Source organism: Nuphar pumila, chromosome 1, assembly GCF_984573655.1.
Source record: "Nuphar pumila chromosome 1, dmNupPumi1.hap1.1, whole genome shotgun sequence".
NCBI lineage: Eukaryota > Viridiplantae > Streptophyta > Magnoliopsida > Nymphaeales > Nymphaeaceae > Nuphar > Nuphar pumila.
In genome coordinates this window covers 142,610,390-142,626,230 of record NC_143249.1, presented here as the reverse complement: position 1 = coordinate 142,626,230, position 15,841 = coordinate 142,610,390, and the positions used below count along the sequence as shown (strand labels likewise).

At 38.7% G+C, this 15,841-nt stretch overlaps 1 protein-coding gene across 1 annotated transcript in view; it reads left to right on the top strand.

Moving 5' to 3' along the window:
• The window catches only part of LOC149849190 (uncharacterized), an 85,239-nt gene that overhangs the window by 35,377 nt on the left and 34,021 nt on the right, over positions 1 to 15,841 (top strand). The gene's annotated exons all lie outside the window — the stretch shown is intronic.

The following is a 15,841-nucleotide window of genomic DNA, read 5'->3' as shown; positions in this document are numbered from 1 at the left end:
TTGTAATGACAGAAAATGGGATGCTTACGGTGGCTATAGAAGTTCTTGCACCATAGAATGGCATCAGGTACCGTGGAAAATAAAAGTGGGACACAAGGTAGTATGCGCTGCAATCTGAAAAGTCTGCCCAATATGATCATAATGTTTATTTCCCAGCTAGACAGGCTGCTTGGCAATGCCATCACTACATTGACCTCAAAATCAAGAATAAGAGGCATATCATGACCAAGATTTACTCTATACAACAGATCTCAGAACCTGACATCAACTAAAGATTTAACAATCTAAGATTCCAATCTCTTACCCTTGCAGGCATCCCAATTAGTGTTAAAGAAAACATAGAATTGCCTTCTATTGTGGATCTTATTCAATTGTTTAACATATCCCATCTTTTAACCATTTCCAAGTAAAGACGAAATAAAGCATTGTCTACTAGATGCATGTCACAATTACCACCTAGAATACCAAGAATAAAAGAAACAAGAAATTATGCTCGTAACATCCCAATTGTAGGAACCCCCAAAATATGCAGTAGCAGCCACCGGGAACCCATTTTTTCAAGATTCTAAATCCAAGACCCGATCCCCTTTTTATTGTAATTGGAACCTTCCCCCTCCCCTTTTTTTTTACAAGTATATCGAAACCCCCAAATCAACGATTTGGGGTTTTGGGATTAGAGTTAGACAAGAAAACCCCCAAATCGATGTCACCACTATCGAAAACCCCGACTCACAGAGTTGGGTTTTCGGCAGCCAAGAAATACATTGAAATGTTCGGATCATGAGGAAATAATCGGGATTCCCCTTGACCGACCCAACCACAGACGGATTCAGTCCACACCCAACAAAAACAGAGACAAAATCCTACCTTTTTCCGGCGACCGGAGGAGGAGGAGGTGGATGGCAACTGATGCAGCAGGTGGTCGGTGCTTTCCGACGTCGGTGCTTCCGCTGGTATGCGCAAGATCGTTAGAGAGGGTCGAGCGTGAGAGAGAGCAAGAGGAGAGTGAAGGGTAAAGCTTCCCTCCACCTCCTCTTTATTGATCCAAGGCCTTGCCTCCCTTCGCGGAATGCGGAGGGAGTTGGTTACGACCCTCTGTAACTCCCCCCACCCCCCTTCTTGAGCTTGGCAAGAATTGTGCCGTAGGCACGATTCTTGTATGCAAGGTTTTTAATAACCTGCGGTCGGGTCTGGGTCCGAACCCCGCGATGCTGGATCCACCCTAGTGTGGATCCGGGTCGGCAGTGAGTGGTGGATCCAGGTCATAAAATGGATCGACGGATCCACAGTTGGATCTATTTGGGTCCAGCTATGGATTCGACCCATCATACACAAATTTAATTAATATTTTTCTTATAACCAATAATATTAGTTATTATATATACATTAATACCTATTTGTAGGTTTCTTATGGATCCGGGTAACAGATCCTAGTATAAACCACTCAAATTTTTCGGGTATTACAGATAGCATGTGGGAACATTCTTTGAAAAATTGACAGTGGAATTTGGTGTAGGTAGTAGCCCACGTTCACCCTGGATTGGAGTTCCCCTGCCTCTGCCACGTCTTCCTTATGCACAATTAGTTATCATCCCTGTGGCAAGAACTTCATGTGTAGATGATTGTCCTGCTGAAGCATCAGACATGCTTTTCAGAGTCATCTCGTACTGAAAGAGTTTGACACGTAATTTCTCAAAACTGAGCAACATAGGCAAGCATAATAAAGAGGTAACAAGAACATGATACTCTGATCCCAGGGCATTCAGTGTTTGCTGTACCTTTTTTTTATATGTCACTGGATACCCAACCATGGCTAATTGATCTGTGATGCTTTTGACTTGATTTAAGAATTCAATAATGCTCATTGCCCCCCTTTTTTAACATCTGAAATTCGCGTTTAAGAAACAACACTTTAGCCTCTGATATCTGAGTGTAGGTTTGAGCTAAAACCTCCCACAAAACTTTAGATGTGCAATCATCAGGAATGAAAATCAATACTTTTTGTGACAATGTAGAAGTGATGTACGCGATGAGGGCCTGATCGTGCTTCATCCAAGTAACAAATGTAGGGTTGCGAATAATATTCGGCAATCCTCCATCCTCTTTGGCTTCGGTTGTGATAAATTCTGGAGGCATTGGGGTGGAGCCATCCAAGTGACCTGAAAGATCTTGACTTCGAATAAAAGGTGCAATTTGCCTTTTCCAAGTCAGATAATTGTTGGTAGTTAGCTTTTCTGAAACTAGCTGCCCCAGGAAATTGGAAGAAAGACCCGAATTGGCTGAAGTATCCATTTGTAGACTTGTTGACAGAAATTGAAACGAAAGACACTAGTGGCTGAAACTAGGCTGTTTTATCATAAACTGACACAATTGACAGAAATCGGCACAGAGAAAACAATGTCACGACAAGAGAAAAATATTTTTGTGAGTGTAAAAAAAAAACTGACAGAAAATGAATGGGAGACAAAAAGTTAAAATGAACGAGAATGGGGCTGGCGTGACAGGCAGATTCCAGACCAGCAGTAACGTGATATTCAGAAACGATGGAGAAGAAAACTAGAAACAGGTGGAGAAGAAAAAGAACGAGAGGAAAAACAGAAACGATGAATCAATGTGATCAGCAGTAACGAGATATTCAGAGGAGAGGAAAAGCGAGTCTGGTCTTTCGCAGGAAAGGATGGAACCAGATTCACGTGACTAGGCAGATCACGTGATATGAGAATGAAACTGGAAAGGAACTCGGCTTTATGAAACTGGAAAGGAACTCGACTTTTGCATGAAAGGAAGAAGGCAACAAGAAGGGACGACAACAACTCTGAATATGCTTCAGATCTGCGACAGAGGAACTCAGCAAGTGAAAATAGAAGAAGTAGAAGAAGAAGACAGATGATGACGTTGAAAGAAAAAGGAATATCTTGACAGAAAAAAATAAGGATGAAAGTAACGTGACCTGTCGACCTTTCACGTTGATGGAGCAAGTCTTGACAACTCTTCACGCCCAGAACCTGCGCCACTTTGATACCATGATAAAACTGTCTTTGATTGGCAGACTTTGTCCTGAAAACTGAGAAGGAATGGAAGGGGAGAGGAGAGAGAAGAGAACTCGTTCTTTTTCTTGGAATCGACAACCACGATTATTCTTAGTGGCTGCATTAAAACATCATTAAGATAAATAGGTTTTACAATTCTTTTACAAGGACAAAACTGCCCTGTGTTAGTAATGTATATCACATTACAATATAACATGCATATGAACCATATGGATCCGCTACTGGATCCATATCCGATCCATATTCTAATAGTAAGCCAAGACCTGGGTCCATGGGTTCGTTCTCCCAACCGCTGCACTGCAAGGTTGAATCGCTCGAGAAAGATCCAGTTAAGCTATAGGAGGGCAATAAAAATTATATAGAATAATGAATACTTCTATGGTTGTTTCTGGATGTCTATACCCTCTTTTGTACCAGATGAGTTTGAATAACAAGAGAAACAATTAATTAAATTTTTAGGATAACTGCTTCCATGTGCATAATCATATATTGTGAACATGTAGAGACTTTTAAGTTTGCATGATTATTGCATATGAATTTTGTTATATGTGAATGAAAAAGACATGTTTATGCTTGGTCATTTGACCTGTTGTTACAAGCCACAAGCTTGGTTGATGCACGTGAGGTGCTTGTGTGTACGAGGCACACAAGAAGGGTCAAGATAGGACCTGTTTCATTTTGATATTTAAATTGCAAAGTTCATAAATATTCAGATAAATGACACGTGAATATGTATTTGAAATAATGCGTGCCTTGGTCATACGTTGGACATGAGCATGTTTTCTCTTGAGCATAAGGAAAGTGAATGATAGCAGACCTTACTGCTCATAGACTCACTTAGTTGTGGATATGTAAGACTGTTATGATTGTAGTTCGAAAATCATGCTGAGCATGATTTGAATGTATGGGAATAGAAGTGATCTTATTTTTGTAGTTGGAGATCATGCTTGTTATGATTTTAGTTAGTGGGATATGAAGTGCGTTTGCTGCAGGTACATGTTTGAGTATGCATTGTGTAAAATGTATGAGTGCATAACTTGATGTGTTTGACATGATTATATTGAAAGTCTGTGCGAATTAATAACTGAATGAAGTAGATCATGTATATGAAGCATGTAGCATGATTTCATATCATAGAATGAATGTATCATGCGCGTGAATGCGAATGCGTGTTAGTGTATGTCATGTTTGTGTGTGAATTATGTTGTGATATGTATTATGCATGAAAAATGGAATCTTTTATGACATGTACATGCATAGTAACTCATGTGAGAGAATCATGCATAAAGCATGTTGAATTCGATTCATACATGAAAGCATATTAGAAATGAATCATGCATGAGAACATGTGTAGTTTAAATCATAACATGATAGAATCACACATGAAAATGAAAATGAAAATGAAAATGAAAATGAAAATGAAAATGAAAATGAAAATGAAAATGAAAATGAAAATGATCATGTCATGTACATGCATGGACACATGTAAGATTAAGTCATGCATATGGCATAAACTGTTTTAGTAATGCGAGAGGGCATGAAATGTTGATATCATGCAGGAGAGGGTGGGTTATCCTGTGAGATAATAATACTTGGTTTTGACCTATGACTTAATAATAAAGATAACCATGAACCATGGGTCCATTTGAAGCACCGGTGAAACCGGGCTCTCTGAGATGGTTGGGTCTGTCTCGATCTCTTGTCCTTCCAGGAGAGGGAAGGATGGTACAAGCCTCGTGGGACATGTTGAGTTTTCGAGGGCTGAAGGCGCCTCTTGTCCCCGTCCCACAAAGGTTAGGGGACATGTCTACCAATGAGTCCTAGGTGATAATACAACTCTACAACGTTAGGGATGCATTGTAACGACCCCAACTCATACCTTTGAAAAATGCGGATTTTTTTTTTCTAAGAGTTGCGGAAACCTTCCCAGAGATCTGGGGTCCTCACAGTTCCAATTTCCATTAGATAGCCCAACCACCACAAACGAAGTTGCAATCATCATCCATAACCAACCAACTAAAACTCTTTTATTAATGAACCAATAAGAGTCTCATACACAACTCAAAAGTGAAGTAATCAATTGCAGAAAGTAAAAAGAACTAAAAGACAAAAGAAAGAGCCACTATGTCCTCTGCTGAAGCTGACAAGCCCAAGTATGACTCTCATCCATCCCCAGATGCATGTCCAACTTCACTGTTCACCATTTCCTGTGAAAAACCAACAAAGTAGGGTGTCAGAACCGAAATTCTGAGCACAACTACTTCTAAAGAAAACATGTGAGAGAAATAACATGGATACGATTTCGGGCAATGATTTGAGTGAGTGCAGATATAAAATTTACAACATTCAAATATCCATACCTACCAACATTTACATATGCTCACCAATCAAGAACAGTAAATCAGTACCATATATCAGGAACTAAATAGCCAAACCTTGCAGCATGATTTCAAGAAGTAAATCATATGCTACCACCACATCATGTCATGATATCAAGAATGATTCAACATGCATGTTCTAATGCATAACAGAAAAATGCATGATTATATGCAATGCATGATTTCTTCTGTTATCTTTCATTTAAGTTTCATCTTTCCATATGCATGCCCTATTAGATGCACACAACCTTAAGTTCCTCTTTTTAATTACCGTTGCGCGCGGATACACCAAACGGGTACAAACCCCGTGGTCAAGTAGGTTCCCAGGGTAGCTTAACACATAATTTGTATTTTTTTTTACTGGGTTCCAACTTAGCCCTCGACCGATATCAGGAAACAACACCATCCATCAGAACATTAGACCTCCACATCTAATGTCGGGGACACCCCACGCCCACAAGTGCCACTTCCTTGATACCATAACAACAGTTGTGTCAAACACACCACTCCCGAGTAAAGTGGCGGACTCTCCCTAAAACCGTGGTCAGGAGAAAGAACCTCAATATCGGGTTCTGGGGACCAAATTCATGCACACAGAGTTTTTGTATCCTCACAGTCTCCCCAAGACCGGATATCCAAGATTCTCATACTCCAGATGAGATATCCCAGAATGTATATTACACTGTTCTTATTCTTTTTATTAAAGTTAATTCTTTAAGTTTGCAACACCATATGCAAAAGTAAAGTGAAAAACCCCGTATCCTCCCTTGCAGGGACCCATTCGGGACTCCAGCCCGTATAAACCACTAGAACAGTGTAGTAATGTGCCAAACCATCTTATGTGGTTCAAGTGATGCAGTTAAAAACATATGTGAAAGAAAACCAAACCCACGGCTCTCCAAGCCGATAATGGTCCATTTAGGCCATCGGTGCATCATATAACAAAACCAAAATAGTGTTTCATTTATAACACTAAGCCAAGTGCCAAAAAGCATATATATTCATGCAAATATAAGCCCAAACATATGCATGTCATAATTCATTCATATGCATTTTCAATGTGTGTTACCTACATCACATATGGGCATTAACCAAATCCATGGTTTCTTTAAGTGTGTGAGTTTACATGTACCATTTCACATATAAATCAAGCGTACAGGTTCAAGAAGACTTACTAATAATTGAATCATGCTCACACTCATGCGTACCATAATCATAACAGTCAAGTGAAAGTATAAACCTCCACGGCAAGTGTTTCCATACAATCCAATACACAAGCTTTTAAATAACGCATGGACTCTAGACAAAAATATAATGTTCAGCTAGAGACATCCAAGCAAAATACATTACATATATAAATTTCATTTTTATGCATCCATCCTCCCTAAACAGTGTAACATGAGCAACATTATACACAACTAAAATTTTCAGGTTATGTTTCAATGATCCCACGATGCATCTTACAAATTTTGAGCTTAACCACACTCAAGAACCAGCATGAGATACTTTAAAGCAATTTCGTGATTCAAATAATAATATGTTTAACCAAACCAGCTATATTCATGTGCTGCAAGAACAGAACAAAGAGGAAATCTCCAGCATAAGCAATAATTCCAGCTATTACCCATGAATAGATTTAGTGTCATGACCACCATATTTAGCTTAATGCGCAGCATGCATTCAAGCTGTTTACCTTCACAATTCCACGTCAAAACAGCCCACATACACAGGAGTTTTATTTTCTGGTTAGCACTGGAATAGCCCACAGAAGGTGGGTACCTAATAAGTATTTGTTTTCGTTCAGTCAGCAATAGACTAACCACTATACAGATTCCTCCAAACCAAACTATACAGGAAATACCCAAATCAAGAGTCTACTAAACACCCTAAAGTTTCAGACCTTGATCATTCATGTGATTACCAAGAAATTATTCTTAAAGTATTCATGCTTTAATGATATACAACGGGGTAAGACAATACATGATCACACGAAATCAGACTTGATGTCATTTAATAAACCAGCATAGGAACAAATTTGATATAGTCAGCACACAGACGTATAGTCATTATAATAATAAAAACCCTGGTTTGATGACAGAACACATCTCATAGAAATCAAATTTGTTTACAGTTCAAAGAACAAAGTATTAGGTAATCGGATTGGATGATAATCCACAAAATAACTGTCAAACAACAATCACACAAACAACTTTACACTAAGGAAAACATGTGCCATTTATAATCCCACAAAATCAGAATCTATCTGTAATCCTCCTAACGATTTATATTGTGCAATGCACATAAATGTAACATGCAAAAAAAATCAGATTTTATGTAAACTGACAACCCTGGCATGTATCTAAGTATCTATTCAGATTTACCAGGATAGGGAAATTAATACTCATGAATAATAAGTGTAGGTATATATATAGCTTTTGAACTCAGATTTCTATTTCTTCCCCACCTATATTCATGCTTGAATTAGTTTATCCATAATACTCCTCATACGAATTGAAAAAGAAACCCCATGCATAAATTCTTATACCCAAACTGAATTCGAAACCATATGGATTCGAGTTATCATTTCCAAGAATCGAAAACCCCCAAATAAAGTTTTATTTTATTTTGATAATGGCAGCCGATTCCCGCCCCCCCCCCCCAAATCCGATTGATTAGGGGGTCTGTCAACCCTCATAACCTCCCATTCCCTTTTTTTTTCATAACAGCCGAAACCCCCAAATCAAAGATTTGAGGTTTTTCCCATGCGGGATTCACGAAAAATCCCCAACTACCGATTTTTCGGGGGACCTCCCATTAAACCCACGCATGGAATCGAACCCATGTTCGATTCCTCACCCCGATTCCAAGGAGCACCGTACCTTTTTGGAGCTTTTCCGGCGATCCTTCGGGCGATCGGAGGCTGCCGTGGCGGAAGCAACGAGCAGGCTGGAGTCGCCCTTCCCTGCTATCGTTGTAACGCCCCAAAATTTCGAACCTTATAATTTCCTTGAAATAGTTGGAAAATTCCTTTTCTTTACAGAGTTTATTTCTAAAATCAACGGAAACGATTTCTTTTAAAAGAAAAAGGACAGGTTTGACAACCTTGGGCACGTTAGCGAGAAAACAAAGATTTACCATGGCCGATCTGCAATAATACTTAGGAAACCATTTCTTCTATTTAAAGAGAGTATCAAGTTTGTACAAAATTTGGGTTTCCTCAAGGGAAAACCGTATCAAAAAGCAAAATGTCCAGGAGAAGAACTACGAGCAGAAATAGTGGATCCTTAAATCATCTCGCAGTCGCGCCATCGCCTGATGCACCTAATCGTCACCTGTACCCATGAAATGGGTTAGTTTGCGAAAAACTAGCAGGAGAGTACAAAGACAGAAAGAACTAAATTAGGCATAGATAATTTATGCAGCAGGTAGTAACGAGCAAACTAAGCAGATAGACTGGAGGAATAAGATAAGTACAACAAACTGAAAAGGGTGTGCATGCTCAATTTAGTTATTACTTGATAACCGGCCATGCGGGTACATACATGGCACGTGAGTCGAAACAGTCGAGTCCAAGCCGAGTGTTCATTATGTTAAGTATTTTGATATACCTCATTTGTCTGACTGAATCCTATTTCTATGGAGATGACCGATGGCCGAGAGAGTAAGTCCCCAAGGCCTGATAGGGATGCATCCAACTTCTGCAGAAGTGTTAGGCTAACTTATGTAGCCCCTATCCCTCCCCCTAACCTCCGATGACTGGGGAAAAACGGGTCTTTTGCCCTTTTAAAAAGCCATAAATGGTCTGTCCATCGGAGTTGGTACCCTTCGTCCTCTCTCTTGACGAAGCCAAGTTGAATTGAGCGCGACGGGGTTTCTTAGCCATTGCCTCATTCTTCATGCTCTGGTCCATTAGACCGAAACGAGCATCTTGCCTATGAAGGCGATCCCATTTTTTTATGTGTTTTCAACAATGTGCACTAAGCATCAATCGAGGTTATAAGACTCTCTCATCCAATCGTCGTAGTACTAACATGTCTCGCGTGTTCAAGAAGTACATTTACGAGGAAAGGGATACAGGCCCTTAATAGGAGCCTCAGGAGTGTGTTTCGCAAGGATATAATGTTTTTAAAAGCTATTTTAACATTTTAAATCTTTCGAAACGACACACAACTTGCCAACATATGGCATGTGATTTTCTCGAATCTGACATCCGAGGACGCAGTGTCTGGGTGCTATGTAAGTCACGACACTAGTTTTGGTAAATGGGCTTCACAAATGAACCCATTGTTAAAATGTAAAACTGTACATATATGTATATATAATAATAATATATTATTATATATATATATAAATACATTTTTAATTTCTTTCTTTTCTGTATTTTTTTTCCTTTATTTTTATTTTTTGTCTTTATGTCATCTAGTTCAGTTTGAACTAGAATGACTGTTGCTAGTCAAGTCCTGTCCAGACTTGACTAGCAATAGAGCTGTTGGACTGACACATTCCAACAGCTCTAAATAGAGCTGTTGGACTGTGCCCAACAGCTCTATTGAGTCCTCTTTCAGCTGTGTATATAAAGGGGTGCAGCCCCTCTTGTATTACACTCCAATGCTTCTTAAGCAATTGGTTTTTCATATCAATAAAGAATACATTTTTATTTTTATTTTGTTTCCAGTTATACCCTTTTTAAGGGTTATGCTTTAGTGTCATTCTTGACACTTGCTCTTGTTAATCAAAGCTCGTGTTTCGAAGATCCCCATTTCATTTCATGGTATCAGAGCCGCGGAAGTACTAAATCTTGAGGAAAAGCTGCCTCGGTTTCCGTGCCCGTTTGCAAAAGTGTTCGCCACTTGAAGAGAAGTGTTTTATCACTTCATTGGAGAAGATTTCACATCTTGTTGTATTGTTTTTTTTTCTTTCTTTCTCATTTTCCTTCTTGTTTCTCTTCTATCCCTATTCTTTCTCTCCTTGTAATCGATGGATGACAATGATAAAGTCACCATCATGCCTATGAAACTAAGCGATACGAACTATGTAACATGGGCTTCAATCATGAAGCACCATATATGGGGAAAAGGCTTATGGGGGATTGTGGATGGTTCCGATTCGGAACCTAAGCTATCTCTTACTAAAAAGGAGGGAGATAAAGACGTCCCTCTATCGGAAGAAGAGAAAATCAAGGCTATTGCCTCATACGAGAAGAAATGGAAAGAATGGAGAATATCTCATGCGAAGATAATGTCATGGCTTATCAATAGCGTTGACATTAAAAAATGCTCAAGTCTTGCCAAATTTGATCATGCCGATAAGGCATGGGAATACCTTAAGAATATGTATTCCCTTAAAGATATTGCACACGTGTGCAACCTCCAAGAAAAAGTTCGAATGATGACACAAGGAGACAAAACTATTCGTGAATATTACAATGGGTTGTCCGAACTTTGGGAAGAACTTTCTCTTTTAGAACCAAAGTGGCATTGTGCCGAAGACATCGAGCTTCGTCAGAAACAACTCGATGTTGAACATTTTTACCAGTTTATCACTGGATTAAGGCCGGAATTTGAAACCACTAAATCGGCCCTACTTCACCGGGGAAAAATTCCTTCTATTGTTGAAACTATTGAAGAGTTAACAATGGAAGAAAATCGTCTCCGGAAAGGTTCTTTAAAAATTGAAGATGATTCCGTTTTAGCCGTGTCTAGACCAGGGAATCATGTTCGATCATATAGGCCTCCTCACTTTAACCGACAAAATGGTGACTATGATAAGAAGAAAGTTATTTGTCATCACTGTCATGAACCGGGACACTATAGGCCACAATGTCCCAAACTTAAGGAGCTGAGAGAAAAAAGAGCTGCAATTGCTGGATCGGAGCCTAAAGATCAGGATGCACCAGTTTCCCTGGCCCAACTAATGGAGATCCTTCAGCCTCTCATCAAAGGTGCCTCTTCCTCATCTGAAGCTTCAACCGGCACAGTAGCCTCATCTTTTTTTGATTTAGGTAAAATTTCTTGGCTTCTTGACTCTGGTGCATCTTTTCATATGACCCCAAATAATCAAAGTCTATCCAAATGTGTTAAAAATAAAACAAGTGTGTCAAAGGTCTTTACTGCTGATGGGACTTCTCTTGAAATAGAAGGAATAGGAGATTTTGAAAAAATTTATAAAACAAAAATTTTTTTTATTCCACAAATTAGACATGTTCCCAAATTAAATTTAAATCTTTTATCTGTATCTCAAATTTCTGATTATGGGTGTAATATTTCTTTTTCTTCTCATGGTTGTTGGGTACAGGATCGCCAGTCAGGCAAGCTGATTGGGGAAGGCCATAGAGAAGGAGGACTCTATTACATGGATTTTTTGGAAATGCCGAAGAAAGCTTTTTGTTATAATATTCAAAAAATAGAGTTGGAACTGTGGCATAAGAGACTTGGTCACCCACATATAGCCAAAATCCAACATTTTCCAAATCTAGGGAAATTTTGTAACTCTGAATCATTTGATTGTAAAGATTGTATTCTCGGCAAAATGAAAAGATTACCATTTCAGAACAGAACCTTTTTCTTTTCAAGACCACTTGAATTAATACACTCGGATGTTTGGGGTCCTGCACCAGTAATTTCTAAAGGAGGATTTGTTTACTATGTTATTTTTGTCGATGATTTCTCCCGACATACGTGGATGTACTTTCTCAAACATAAGTCTGAAGTATTTTCATACTTTCAAACTTTTCATAATATGGTTAAAAACAAATTTTAAAATGATATTACTATTTTTCGCACAGATTCAGGGGGAGAGTTTTTATCCACAGATTTTCAAAATTATCTTAAATTGCATGGCATCACACATCAAAGATCTTGTCCTTATACACCTCAACAAAATGGACTGGCAGAACGAAAACATCGCCATATTATAGAAACCACTAGAACTTTATTAATAGCAAATCAAGTCCCTAAAGACTTTTGGGCAGAAGCTGCCTTAACTGCCACCTATCTCATTAATAGGATGCCATCTTCTTCGTTACAAAATATCACTCCCATTGAAAAACTTATGAACATTTCTCCAGACTACTCTAGATTAAGAATATTTGGGTGCAAATGTTTCATATTTACTGACAAAAATGATAAACTTTCCCCTCGTGCGATTCCCTGTGCCTTTTTAGGATATGCTGAAAACCAGAAAGGTTATAGATGTTTTGACTTCAAAAATAATAAACTATATGTGTCTAGAAATGTTTCCTTTCTTGAAAAGGAGAGCTTCTTTGATTTTAGAAAATTAAAAGACGTCACTGAGTACTCCTTTTTGCTAGATCTAACATCAACATCTGATGAATATGACCTTGATTGTAACTTTGATGATGATCCAAGAATTATTGATCTTAATGTTGAAAATGAAGAAGTTCATAAAGATACTAGTATTCAATATTCCAGGCGACAAGAGTCTAATACTCCATGTGCACTTGAGAAATATTCTAACATTCCAACTAGACAATCATCCCGGATCTCGAGGCCTCCAGAAAAGTTTGTATCATACGAGTCTTTCTCACCCACATATAGGGCAGTTATTGCATTAATTCACTCATATGAAGAACCATCCACATATTTTCAAGCAAAAAATGATATCAAATGGATAGAAGCCATGAAAGTTGAATTAGATGCACTTGAAAAGGCTTCTACATGGAATATTCAAGATCTTCCTCCAGGGAAGAAAACTATAGGATGTCGATGGGTTTATAAAATTAAAACCAAGAGTGATGGTACTCTTGAAAGATATAAAGCCCGTTTAGTAGCCAAAGGTTATGCCCAAGAATATGGGATTGATTATGAAGAAACCTTTGCTCCGGTGGCTCGTATGACTACTGTCCGAACCTTAATTGCCTTAGCTTCTATCAAAAAATGGTCTATTTTTCAAATGGATGTCAAAAATGCTTTTTTAAATGGAAAGCTAGTTGAAGAAGTATATATGGAACCCCCTCCTGGTCTAAGTATTCCTAAGGGTAAAGTCCTTCGCTTAGAAAAAGCTCTTTATGGACTTAAACAAGCACCAAAAGCTTGGTATGATAGGTTTAGTCGTGTTATGATTGATATTGGTTTTCAATTCTGTTTAACTGACACTGCTTTGTTTATTAAGAATTCTGATGCAGGGATCATTGTGCTTCTTCTCTATGTGGATGATATGATCATCACCGGAAGCGATAAACAGGGAGTTGAAACAATCAAAACACTTCTTAAATCTCATTTTGAAATGACTGATTTGGGCTTGTTGAGATATTTTTTAGGCATTGAAGTTGCTTATTCTCCTAGAGGATATTTATTATCTCAGACTAAATTTGCTTTTGATATTGTTTTCAGGTCTGGTATTACTGATGATAAGAAAGTTGACACTCCAGAAGTTGTTAATGTTAAAATGAAGATTGATGATGGAGAACTTCTTGCAGACCCTACTCCTTACAGACAGCTTGTCGGGGCACTTTCCTATCTATCCATTACCAGACCAGATATAGCACATGCTGTTCATACAGCAAGTCAATTTCAACATGCTCCTACTTCTGTTCATATGGGAGCAGTCATGCGTATTATCAGATACATCAAGTCCTCTCTTTCACGAGGACTTTTCTTATCTTCCTCCTCTTCTCTTGATTTAATTGCATATACTGATGCTGATTGGGGAGGTGATCCCAATAACAGACACTCAACCACTGGCTTTTGTGTCTTTTTAGGGGAATCATTAATCTCGTGGAGGTGTAAAAAGCAGCAGAAGGTATCTCTCTCATCCACCGAAGCTGAATACAGAGCCATGGCAACCACGACCATGGAAGTAGTTTGGCTCCGACGACTGCTTGCTGACATGGGAGTTGAAGCAACAAAGGCTTCACAAATGTGTTGTGACAACAAAAGTGCGATCTACATTGCCAGTAACAGAACATTCCACGAACGCACCAAACACATCGAAATGGATTGTCACTACGTCAGAGAGGAATATCTACACGGGATAATTGATCTGCCATATGTCACTTCAGAATATCAGTTAGCAGACCTCTTTACAAAGCCTCTCGCTGCTCCCCGATTTCACTTTCTCTTAGACAAACTTTCGCTCATTGTACCGTAAGTTTGAGGGGGAGTGTTAAAATGTAAAACTGTACATATATGTATATATAATAATAATATATTATTATATATATATATATAAATACATTTTTAATTTCTTTCTTTTCTGTATTTTTTTTCCTTTATTTTTATTTTTTGTCTTTATGTCATCTAGTTCAGTTTGAACTAGAATGACTGTTGCTAGTCAAGTCCTGTCAAGAATGACACAGTCTAACAGCTCTTAATAGAGCTGTTGGACTGACACATTCCAACAACTCTAAATAGAGCTGTTGGATTGTGCCCAACAGCTCTATTGAGTCCTCTTTCAGCTGTGTATATAAAGGGGTGCAGCCCCTCTTGTATTACACTCCAATGCTTCTTAAGCAATTGGTTTTTCATATCAATAAAGAATACATTTTTATTTTTATTTTGTTTCCAGTTATACCCTTTTTAAGGGTTATGCTTTAGTGTCATTCTTGACACTTGCTCTTGTTAATCAAAGCTCGTGTTTCGAAGATCCCCATTTCATTTCACCCATCACCCAACAACTTGATCTTGCCCCAGATCAAGGGTTCTCCCAAAACATATTGGGTAAAAAGAGGAAAAGGTATTCCTTCCGAATACGCTGAGTCAAAGGCAAGGCAAAAACGAAAGACAATAATGCGAAAAAAGAAGTGCTTGGGCGCGAAGCGCAACGGCAAACATGAACTGCGAAAGCAAGGGACAAGGATCGCGAAACCGCGTCCTTGAATTAAAAGACAGTAAGTAGTAAATACGAAAGCAAAAGCCTGGGCGCAAAGCGCGACGTCAATAGAAACAGGAAGTGCGCAAGCAAAGGACAAGGACCGCGAAACCGCGTTCTTGAATTAAAAGACAATAAGCAGTAAATACGAAAGTAAAAGCCTGGGCGCAAAGCGCGACGGCAAACTGAAAAAGGAAATACGAAAGCAAAGGACAAGGATCGCGAAACCGCGTCCTTGATTTAAAAGTGTACTTATATACGTATAAGTATATAAATATATCATTAAGTCCTTTCGATCATTAATTATTTAAGCTTGATTTAATTATTTAAGTCCTTGTGCAACTTCTTCTACCTTGGGGTATTGCGAGGAAGTCGTCTACGAATGTAGGTGATTGTTGGTTTAGCTTGCGGGGCGCGAACTGGCTCCGTTGCGTAACACTGCACAGGTACGTAGTTTAACATACATAAAATGAATATAGGTAGGGAGAAAACTCGGTTTCTCCGCAACTTAATGCAGCGGTCATCGGCCCCTACCGTTAGGAAAGAGAATGGGGTAGGGTTCAATGACCCATGCCGTTAAAGGAG